The sequence below is a fragment of the Halichoeres trimaculatus genome, unplaced genomic scaffold (genome assembly GCF_033239565.1).
Source record: "Halichoeres trimaculatus isolate MK-OKI-2021-1 unplaced genomic scaffold, fHalTri1.1 fHalTri1_scaffold_7, whole genome shotgun sequence".
Classification (NCBI taxonomy): Eukaryota; Metazoa; Chordata; class Actinopteri; order Labriformes; family Labridae; genus Halichoeres; species Halichoeres trimaculatus.
Genome location: NW_027437185.1, coordinates 5,407,846 through 5,419,043, shown reverse-complemented (window position 1 = coordinate 5,419,043; position 11,198 = coordinate 5,407,846). Strand labels below are relative to the sequence as shown.

Genomic DNA, 11,198 nt, shown 5'->3' with positions numbered 1-11,198 from the left:
AAATTTGATCAATTGCATTGAGGGACCAGCCGATAAAATCCATGGGTTTAGGTTTTGGATAGGATACAAAGAGAGGCTTTTGCCGCGTTTCCACCAAGCAGTCCAGTTCAGTTCAGTACGGTTTGGTACAGTTAAACCTGATCCCTTTTGTGTTTCCACAACAAACTGTGCCCTCTCGTGGTAGGCGGCGTGTAAGCTGGATGCAGAAAGCTGCAGCTATTAAATAATAGCCTGACACAGTTTACCCCGCCAATAAATCCAACAAAGAAAAAAAACGCGACACAGTAAACAAAGAGCATAGATGGAAGACATGCAGCATTTCACCCTCTCTGTGATTGGCATGTAGCTCTTTGATACAAAGAACGATCAAGCTTTGTTTCAGAGAAGTCTGTGTGCCACCAGGAGAAATGAAGCCGCTGTCACACAGTAAGTGGTCGATTCTACCGACCAATCCAATGGTGTGCAGTGTTGTTGCTCCACCTTCTGAGAGCGGATCGATTCAGTCTGGCACCCATATGAAAGGGTCTCAAAAAGTGGGACAGCTCGTCTCAGTTATTTTGGGATCTGTCCCAGGATAAGTCAGTGGAAACGCTGTAAAATGCAGGAAGTACCAAGATGAACAGAACCGGTCTGCTTGGTGGAAACGCGGCTTTTGAGAATTTGGATTAGAGAGTGACACGGGAGTGGATTTTCACTCCTGTCCCATTCCACCCCCGCAGTAAAATCCTGTTTCTTCCATTGACTGTATAAAACAAGTACAAAGCGTCTGCGGCGTCACCCGACTGTTCCTGAAACTGTGAAATGAAGCCAGTCTGGGGACGCAGCCACATTAGCTGGCTGAGTTTTTTTTTTTTTTTTTTGAGCAGCCACAGGGTGCCCGGTGGTCACATGACCTGAGCTGTGCCTCTGATTGGAAAATCAGACAATCCTAACAACTTCTAAACCAAAGAGATAGAAAAAAAATGTACTCACCGTACAGCGTGTGCAGATAGTGAAATCAGCACTTGAGACCCAAGCTGTTTTTGGAACCAGGCTGTAAATGTGTTTTTTAATGCTGTAAAAGTCTGTTTTTATGGCTGGGTGTGTACATGACTTCTAGCCTTTCTGCAGCCAGCCTCGAGAGGATTCTCAATGAACAGCAACTTTTAGCACTTCCACGAAGGCTTCATTTTTACTATCTGAATGTTGCCCCTTGGTTCCATCCCAATCCCAGGGCCACAGCAAACATTTTGTCCCATCCCTATGAAGTAGTGAGAGTGCCAAATTACAAGAATAAATCTATAAAAGAATAAATAAATAGATAAATGAATGAATAAATTATATAAGAATCTATAAAATAATAAATGAATAAAAGAATTAATAAATACATTGTATAAGAATCTATGAAATAATAACTATATATATATATATATATATATATATATATATATATATATATATATATATATATATATATAAAGAATCTATGAAAGAATAACTAAAAAATGAATTAATAAATAAATAAATTATATAAAAATCCACAAAAGAAAAGGCTAACATAAAACAGAAATATAAAGAAAAATAATAAAAAAAATAGAAAAGTGCTTAATAAACAAATAAATAAGTAAATGAATTAAGAAAGAAAGAAAGAAAAGAAGGAAGAAAGAAAGTAGCTGTATGAAGTGATATTAATCAAAGAATAAAGCCTTAAAATAAAAGGCTAATAAAAGTATAAATATAAAGACAAATAAATAAAAGTATTTAAATCCCATTATAATGTCACTTTAAAAGCAAAGGAAATATGTGCAGTAGGAATGTGGTTGTATTCATGTGCAGAAGGAAACCTATCGAGGAAGGATGGCGGCTGAAAACTTTACAGGACAACTTTTAAGTTTGGCTGAAATTACAGAATGCAATGATTACGACAGAGAGTATGTATTGGGAATGGTAGAGGACATAATGGAAAGTGTTGGTGTTATGTGTGCACTGACCAACACGGACATCAACAAGCTTGTGTGGACAAATCTTGAGAATGTAACTAAAACATGACTTATGTAGCTTCGATTCTTCCACCCAGCTAGATCAGGCCTTGTGTTAAAATGTTGTCATATGTTATGTCTGGGGTATCGAGGAAGAAGGACAAACATGTTGGGATATGCTTTGTTTACATTTTTAAGATTTCGCCACAAGAGCTCATCGAAGTCTGTGTGGGTCAAAGCACACATACCAGCACTTCCCTAATGTCCTCCTCGTCCCAAAAACATATTCTCCATCATAATTATGTGAGTCTCTAACTTCGAGTGTTCTTCTGTCAAGTTTTCTGCCGCCATGTTTCTTCTCCATTGAGATTCCTCCCGTGCTTGTGACACAGCCACATTCCTACTGCTCATATTTTTCTGCGCATATTTCCTTCGCTTTTAAAGTGACATTATAATGTGATTTAAATACTTTATTTATTCGTATTTATATTTACACTTTAATTATCCTTTTCTTTTAAGGGTTTATTTGTTTAATTAAGATCACTTTATATAGCTAATTTATTTCCTTCTTTCTTTCTTTCTTGCTTTCTTTCTTTCTTCCTTTTTTTATTAAGCACTTTGCTATTTATTTTTTGATTTGTCTTTATATTGATACTTTTATTAGCCTTTTCTTTTATGGATTCTTCCATAATTTATTTATAAATTATTTTTAAAATTATTTTATAGATTATTATACTATTTATTTATTGATTTTTTTTTTTTAATTATTCTTTCATAGATTATTAAATACTTTATTGATTCATTTTTTATTCTTTTATAGATTCTTGTATAATTTATTTATTAATTCATTTTTGCTTCATTTTTTAATTAATTTAAAAATTCTTATATATTTATTTTATTAATTTATTTATTCTTTTATATATTCTTATATAATTTATTAATTAATTAATTAATTAATTTTTTTCTTTTATAGATTTATTTTTGTAATTTGGCACTCTCACTACTCTATACATCCCACTCCTGGTAGAATGACTCCCACTCCTGTACTGCTCCCACTTTTCCCCCTTCTTTTGGTTTTCAGGCAATACATTCAGTTTGATTTTTTCCCATTCTTTTTTAGATCACTTCGCAACAGGTAGAGTTCATCTGTGGTAAAATAAGGAGCCATTTATTGCTCAATCCAAACAAAACTGCCTACCTTTGTGTAATGAACCCCAAAATATTAAGTTTTATTTACTCAGAAAATTGTATTGACAATACTTTTATGTTTTATTTGTTAAAAATTTGCAACAAGCAAGAGAGCTGTCCATTTCTGTAAGGTTAATCGCTCGGTCCTTACTTCTTTTTATCCTGTACTGTCCCAATCATCGACAGTAAAGTTGACTCCCATCCCGCGGGAATCCCATGGAAATCCATGTGCTGAGGTATCCAGCATTAAACAGCATTGTATACGACATGTCACACACGCCAACTATAAAAACTACAACTCTAATGCTCAGTCATTGCATCCAGTGTTGCCAACTTAGTGACTTAACTTTGTCGCTGTTTTTAGCGACTTTCTGCCCACCCCTCAGGGAGAAAATTAGAGAAAAGCAACTAGCGACAAATCTAGCGACTTTTTTGGTGGTCGGAGGCTCCAAGATCACAGGAGAAAAATAAAAATAAAAGCGCTGTTTTCTCTCTTTCTCCGTTCATGTATGGCCAGCTGTACACTACGGGCACTAGGACAGCTCAGTTGACAGGTAGGCAGCCCATAGAGGCAGTCACCCCACTTTGTATTTTAACAACCATATGTGTTTATTACATCATCACTACCAGTCAGTCTGGGCCGTTTGCTCAGCAGAGCTGAAATATGAAGGAAGACGACTCCAGCTGCAACTCTAGCGGAGCAGATAAGTGCTACAATCTTGCATTTTATGATAAAAGCGTGAAAATTGGCATGAACACTCTTCATGGCTCACTTGACAAGAAAATCCACAGAGCCAATTGAAATTTAAAGATGGCGGCCATTTTTCAAGATGTCCGACACCTTAGTGCAGCAGTTTAGTAAAATAATGGTTTATTTGGTCATATAAGCATAAGAATTGGCATGAGCAGTCTCAGCGGGTCACTTGACAATAAGCCACCTACAGTTATTGGAAATTTCAAGATGGCAGCCATTTTTCAAGATGGCCGACACTTTCGTGGAGCAGTAAAGGTCCATTTTCTCATAGAAATGTAATGAAATTTCCAGTAACTGTAGGTGGCTCATCGTCAAGTGACCACTGAGACTGCTCATGCCAATTCTTATGCTTATATGACCAAATAAACCATTATTTTACTAAACTGCTGCACTAAGGTGTCGGACATCTTGAAAAATGGCCGCCATCTTTAAATTTCAATTGGCTCTGTGGATTTTCTTGTCAAGTGAGCCATGAAGAGTGTTCATGCCAATTTTCACACTTTTATCATAAAATGCAAGATTCTGGCTGAAAAAAGCAGTTAGCTGCTCCACAATTAGGCCTTACAGCCTCAAGCGGATCCTGGATGAACAGCAACTTTTAGCACTTTGCATAGGCTTCATTTATCTGAACCGGATTGGCTGTTCCTCAAACAGAAGACTGGGGGAAGGGGAAAATTGATCAGTTAAAACAAGGGAAGAATTGGGATTGTCTCTGAATGTTTGCTCTGAGGCAGCCTCTTTGTTTACATTCAGATATCAGAGTGACTGTGATGTCACACAGTGACTGTGATGTCACAGAGACACTGGGGAAGGGATGTTCCAGAACTCTGACCTCATGATAAGCATCAGACCTGAGTGATAAGCCACAGACACTCATATATCATTAATCACCTTCAGAGAGACACATTGAGATTCAGAAAAGCTCAAACACAAAGAAGAGATGGCAAACACTGGAGACCAGCAGCCGGCTCTGAGCCCCAAACACGAGGTCGAGGAGCTCAGAAAGGAGAAGGAGCAGCTTCTGCTGAGAGCAGAGAGCCTCCAGAGAGAGCTGGAGGAGCTTCGACAGAAACATTCAGAGGAATCTGAGAAAAACCAGACTCTGAATGTTGAGAATAAGAACCTGCTGTCAGAGCTGGGGGTCCTGAGGAAAGAGGTCCTGAGAAAAGACCCCAGACACAGAGGGAAGCTGAGGAGAATGAAGCTCCAAGCTGAGGAAAAAAACAAGAACTGTCTCAGCATGGAAGCTCAACTGAAGACCAAGAAGGAGGACGTCCTCCTGCTGTGGCAGAAGATACAGGAGGTCCACTGTGCCAGGCAGCAGCACAAGCTGAGGGCCGACCACTTTCAGGCAGGCCTGCAGAAGGTGATGAAAGAGAAAGAGCAGAAGGTGCTGTGGGCCGAGCACCTCCAGAAAGAGCTGCAGAAAATGCTCAAAGAGAAGGAGCAGCAAAGGCTGAGCTCCGTCCACTTCCAGCAAGAGCTGCAGAAGCTGAAAGAGGAGAAAAACCAGCACAAGCTGAAGGCAGAGAGCCTCCAGGAGGAGCTGGATGACCTGAAGGAGGAGGAAGAGCAGCACAGGCTGAAGGCAGAGAGCCTGCAGGGAGAGCTGGAGGAGCTCAGGAAGGTCAAAAAAGTAGAGTCAGAGCTGGAACAGACTCTGAAGGCTGAGAACGGGAATCTGCAGAAGCAGGTGGTGTTCCTGACTGCCGAGTACAAAGTACGAGGGAAAAAGCTGAGGAGAATGGAGCGCGAGGCCGAGGAGAACAATAAGTTTGTTCTCAAGCTGGAGGAAAAAATCAACGGTCTGAAGAGAGACACCCTCTGGCTGGAGCACCAGAAGGAGAAGCAAAGGGTCAGGGGGAACTACTTTGAGCTGGAGGTGAAGGATCTGAAAGAGGAGCATCAACAGGAGAGGCTGAAGGCCGAGCAGCTCCAGAAAAAGCTCAGGGAGGAGAAAGACCAGCTCAGGCTGAGGGCAGACAACCTCCAGGAACAGCTAGAGCAGCTCACAAAGCAGAAAGACCAGCCTAGCTCAAAGGGAGACCACCTCCAAGAAGAGCCTGGGGAACTCAAAGAGCAGGGGCACCAGCCCCCCCTTAAGGCAGACCACCTCCAAGAGGAGCCGGAGGAGCTCAGCCAACAGAAAGACCTGCAAAGGTTGAAGGCAGAACTCCACCAGGAATTGCTGGAGAAGTTCAGACAAAAACTAAGAGACCCAACTTCCAGTGAAAACCTGCTGGAGACTCCCACAGTCCAAGAGGAGTCCCAGCAGGAGGAAGAGCAGGTCATAACAGTAGAGGAGGTCCTGCATGAGGAAGAGGAGGTCCTGCAGGAGGAAGAGGCCTTGCAGGAGAAAGAGGAGGAGCCCCCTCTTTCAGCTGAAGAGGTCGATGGCTCAGACCCAGTCCCTGAAAGGCCAGTTAGGCGGACTCTGTGGAAGAGGTTCAAGACGTTCATGACTCCCCGATGCTGCCGCCCGATGGAGCAGGACACAGAGACCTCCTGAAGCCTGAATCCAACACACACACACACAAAGATGTGTGTGAAGCCCGGACAGACACAGTCCAGCTGGTTTCTTTCTGTCAGGAATTTCTCGGTGGGTTTTCTCCCACGAAAAAAAAAAAAAAAAAAAAAAAAAAAATATATATATATATATATATATATATATATATATATATATATATATATATATATATATATATATATATATATATATAAATAAATAAATAAATAAATAAATAAATAAATAAATAGCATCATCAATGTGAGGTCTTGGTGAAATATTAATGCAACAAATATGAGAAGTGACCTTTTCTTTTTTTTGGTAGCGACTTCTGTTTTTTGGCCAGTGTATAAGGTAGTAAAGTATGAAAAAAGGAAAGAAAGAAACAAACTTTGAAAGAAAAAAGAGAAAAGAGTAAGTGAGTTGGTAAGGAAGGAGGAAAGGAAAGAAGGAAACAAAGATTGGATCAGAGATGAAGAATAGGTGCAAGTGGATTTTGTACACAGGGGAGAGCAAAGCATCATGGGAAATATGATCTGATTCTCTTTTTCCTCACAGCACAGTGTCTGTAGCTGACACCTGCTACCTGCTCATTATGCTGAAAAACAACATTATGAAATAAAAAGGCTATTGTGGAAAGAGACATTATGAAAAAAAGAATTGAGTTTGCAAAAAATGTTTTTGTTTTTTTTTCTAATAAAAGCTTGAAAAATTGTTTTTTTTTTAAGTATTAAATTGTTTTAATAATTATTATGGAATATTAAATATAATATTTTAATATCAAAGAAAAAAACAAATTCCCTAATGTTTTATTAATTAATTTATTTAATAATGAATCTTTTGGGGCTCCATGGTTTTTATGGCTGGCTGTATATGTGACTTTATAGCGGAGCAGATAAGTGCTACAATCTTGCATTTTATGATAAAAGCGTGAAAATTGGCATGAACACTCTTCATGGCTCACTTGACAAGAAAATCCACAGAGCCGATTGAAATTTAAAGATGGCAGCCATTTTTCAAGATGTCCGACACCTTAGTGCAGCAGTTTAGTAAAATAATGGCTTATTTGGTGATATAAGCATAAGAATTGGCATGAGCAGTCTCAGTGGGTCACTTGACAATAAGCCACCTACAGTTACTGGAAGTTTCAAGATGGCAGCCATTTTTCAAGATAGCCTACACCTTTTTTATGCCATCACCTTCATCTAGACAGGTTGGACTAAGTAAGACAGATAGAGCATTGATCTCATGAAATAATGGAACATTTCTTGCAAAGGTATCATAACTAGTAAGATTTGCTCTCTGCCTGGCTGAATTAGTTTTTCCTTGGTGACCTGCTGACAAATGAAACATCTGTTCCAGTTTGTTTTGTCAACTGTTTTGATGGCATCTGCCATGTCTTAGGCCAAGGGATAATCCTTTTACCACCTATTTTATCAAGCACTTTGATGTATGGGATACAACCAAGTTCATGCCTTAACCCTACACTTAGTCCGGTCATTCATCAAATGCCATTTAAATCCTGTCCGATCTGTACACCATCCGGTTAACTAAAACCCCATTAACCTTGGCTCAGCTCTCCTGCGCTGGCACAACCTGTCTACTCAGGTGCGGCTATCTAACTGTTTTGGGGTAAATTAGACAGCATTTGGGATACTAACTTCCAGTTAGCTGACATTGAACCCCATTCTGAGTTTAACAGCAGTGATGTATCACCAGTGTGCCCTGGTAGTGCAGATATACACTCTTTTCTAATCTCTGATCAACACAATTGTATTTTGACAAACAGAAGGGTATCAACGGAACAGTGCAGGTCAGTAATTTGGGGATCCGCCCTAGTTTTTGTCAAAGGAAACACCACAAAATGTGTGTTTGACTGTCTGGTGCCAGGCATGTTGATCTGACCCCAGAAGGTGGAGCTAGAAACAACAGTAAAATAAGAACACCCTACCCTGCACTCTGTAACAAAAAGCCACATGCCAATCTCAAAGTCCAATTGCTGGATGTCTTTCATTGTTACTCTTTGTTCACTCTGTTGGGTTTTTCTTCTTTGTTGGATTTATTAGCAGGGTACACTGTGCGGCCCACCTATGGACAAGTGCACAACTAGCTGTGGAAACACAAACAGGATCAGGCTTTACTGATCCAACCAAACTGTGCTGGTCCACCTGTGTTTTCTGGAATAACTCACTTTTCCATGAAGAAGGGGATCATGAGTTGACACATTCACCACCAAACATACAAGCAAATATGAACCACAGCAAAAACAAACAAAACCACAACCTCATAATTACTTTGAGATCTGAGATCACTAAAATCAGTGACGGGCCTCCTTTTTCTTTCTAAAATCTGAGTGAACTATGACTCTGAGAAATTATGAAGATAAACAGATACTTCAGAATCAGAAACTATAACAACTATGGTCACACATAGAGGAAGAAGTGAGAAGGAGAAATGATCACTGCTGGTGTGAATATGCACATAAAGGCCTGATTTATGTGCATATTTTCCCACTCTGCAAGTGACCTGCGTCTGGCCAACGACCTGAACGAGTTCTACTGTCTATGTGAAAGACAATGGGACAGCCCAGAAACCAACAACTCCTCCTCCCCCACTACAGCAAGGATTCAGGACCATCAACGACCGTCCACCCCAACAACCCTTTCTCCCCACACCTCAGCAACACCTCTTTCAGTCACTGACAGAGATGTAAATAAGATCTTATTTACATTTTGCTTGTAATGCTCCTAGACACATCGATGCAGGGGCAGCTTGTAATGGGTGATGATGGTAATAGGTGTTTCAATACAGGGATATCCATCATCTGCCAACAGGCACAACCCAGAGGGTGGATACAGCCCTTGGCTGTTGACAGGACTGTTTCTAAGCACTCGGGCATCATGGACAGAGCCTGGATAGCCCACAAAAATGTGCAAAAACCTGCCTGTGGCATCACAGATTGCTTACATCTGAATTGAATAAAAGAATTTATAGTTTAACTAGTCTGACTGGTGGACATTCCCTTGTGGTTTAATACGGATGTGGCATCCGTCAAGTGCACCAGCTACACTGCCAAATGCCGGAGTTTGTCCTAGCAGGCAGGAACAACCAGGGGTGTTTGCCAGTTCATCTGGAGAGGGCAGGGAGATCATGGCACCCAGCTTTGCCTTAATCTCACCTGCAACTCTGTGGATGACCCGGTGCACAGTGGATTTTGGCATTCCAAATGCACGGGCCACCACAGAGAGGGAGGGGCCATGAGCAAGGCTGTATAGGAAAGCCAGGACCTCCAGCTCCTGACCCCATTCATGGTCCCTTGGATTATTCAACAGCCTCATCAACAGTGCCACAGACTGCTGGGTGAGATGAAAATACCCCTTTAGGCAGGCCTCTGGATTACTGTACACCTGCAGAAGAGGTATGGCTGGATTCAGCTGCATGTACAGTACTGTGTGTTCCTGGGAGAGACAATGCATATTGTTGTTTTATGTCAATATATATATATATATATATATATATATATATATATATATATATATATATATATATATATATATATATACATATATATATATATATATATATATATATATATATATATATATATATATATATATATATATATATGTATATTAGTTTCATCAAAAACTCTATCTTCTCACATTTTTGTCTGTCATCACTAAATAAAGTCAATTTAATTTAATGATATTGGGAGCACTCATAGCAAAATAATTAGCTGACAATAATTAGCTGACAAGATAATAGCAAGATAACATGCACAATCAAATATGTATAGTTAATTTAATAGACAGCGGAACAGCATTCAACTCTTGCTGATGCAACAAATGCTGAAGATGCTTGAGTCTTCTGCAAGCTGCTGCACTCCTGGCGAGTCGCAATCTCTGCTACAGCGTGATAGCCATACACAGGGGGCGTCTGGCTGTTTCCATGGTGACGATGTCTTCCATTTTCCGGTGAAGTGGGGAGGGCTTCCCATTCCTGCCCGTCGTATTTATACCCTTCGCCTTCATTAAAAGTGCCCTCCACAGCTGCGAGTGTGACTTCATTAGGAGTGACACTCAGGCCGCGTTTACATGACGCCGAAAACGGTCAATCCCACAAACATTTCGTTGCGTTTTGGCCTTCCATTTAGATGAGACCACGTTATGTTTTTAGTTAAAACCAATCTTTTGAAAACACTCCCCAGAGAGGAAAGCTTTGAATCCGCTCCTCCATCCAGCCTCGTGTAAACACAGAGCAGAGCGTTTCAGGGTGAATCGCCGACGTCACCGCATGCACACTCGCAGTTTCAGGCGAAGGCTCCAACCACATTTCCAGTTGGGCCATTCCGGTCCAGTAGGTGGCGGTAATGCGGGTCATGGTTGGATTGCTGACCGTCTCACACAACAAAACAGCAGAAAAAGAAAGAACAGAAGAAGTGACTTGTCCTCCTGGAGTCATATGAACGTGGATCGTTTTCACGGCGTCCTCATGTAAACACGGGTGGCTTTTGGAAACGCAAAGGAAGAATCTTTGCGGGAGTCTCCATGTAAACCGGGCCTCAGTAGTGTAGGGGGAGTGTGTAGGGGGCGGTTTAGGCCATTGGCTCAGGTTCCTTGGCTAAAGGACCCTTCATCAGAGGGCTGTAAAGGAAAGTCTCCTGGAGAATGCGGGCATCGATCCCGCTACCTCTCGCATGCTAAGCGAGCGCTCTACCATTTGAGCTAATTCCCCACTGGTGACATGTAGTAGAGGCAGTGAAGCAAACAGCCAGTCAGCTTCAAGGTTCTTT

General features: G+C 40.8%; 1 non-coding gene across 1 annotated transcript; it reads right to left on the bottom strand.

The window, feature by feature from the left end:
- Nucleotides 1-11,067: 11,067 nt before the first annotated feature.
- trnaa-agc (transfer RNA alanine (anticodon AGC)) lies at nt 11,068-11,140 on the bottom strand. Its single transcript has one exon. It is a non-coding gene; the product is annotated as a tRNA-Ala (tRNA).
- Between the last annotated feature and the right edge of the window lie 58 nt (nt 11,141-11,198).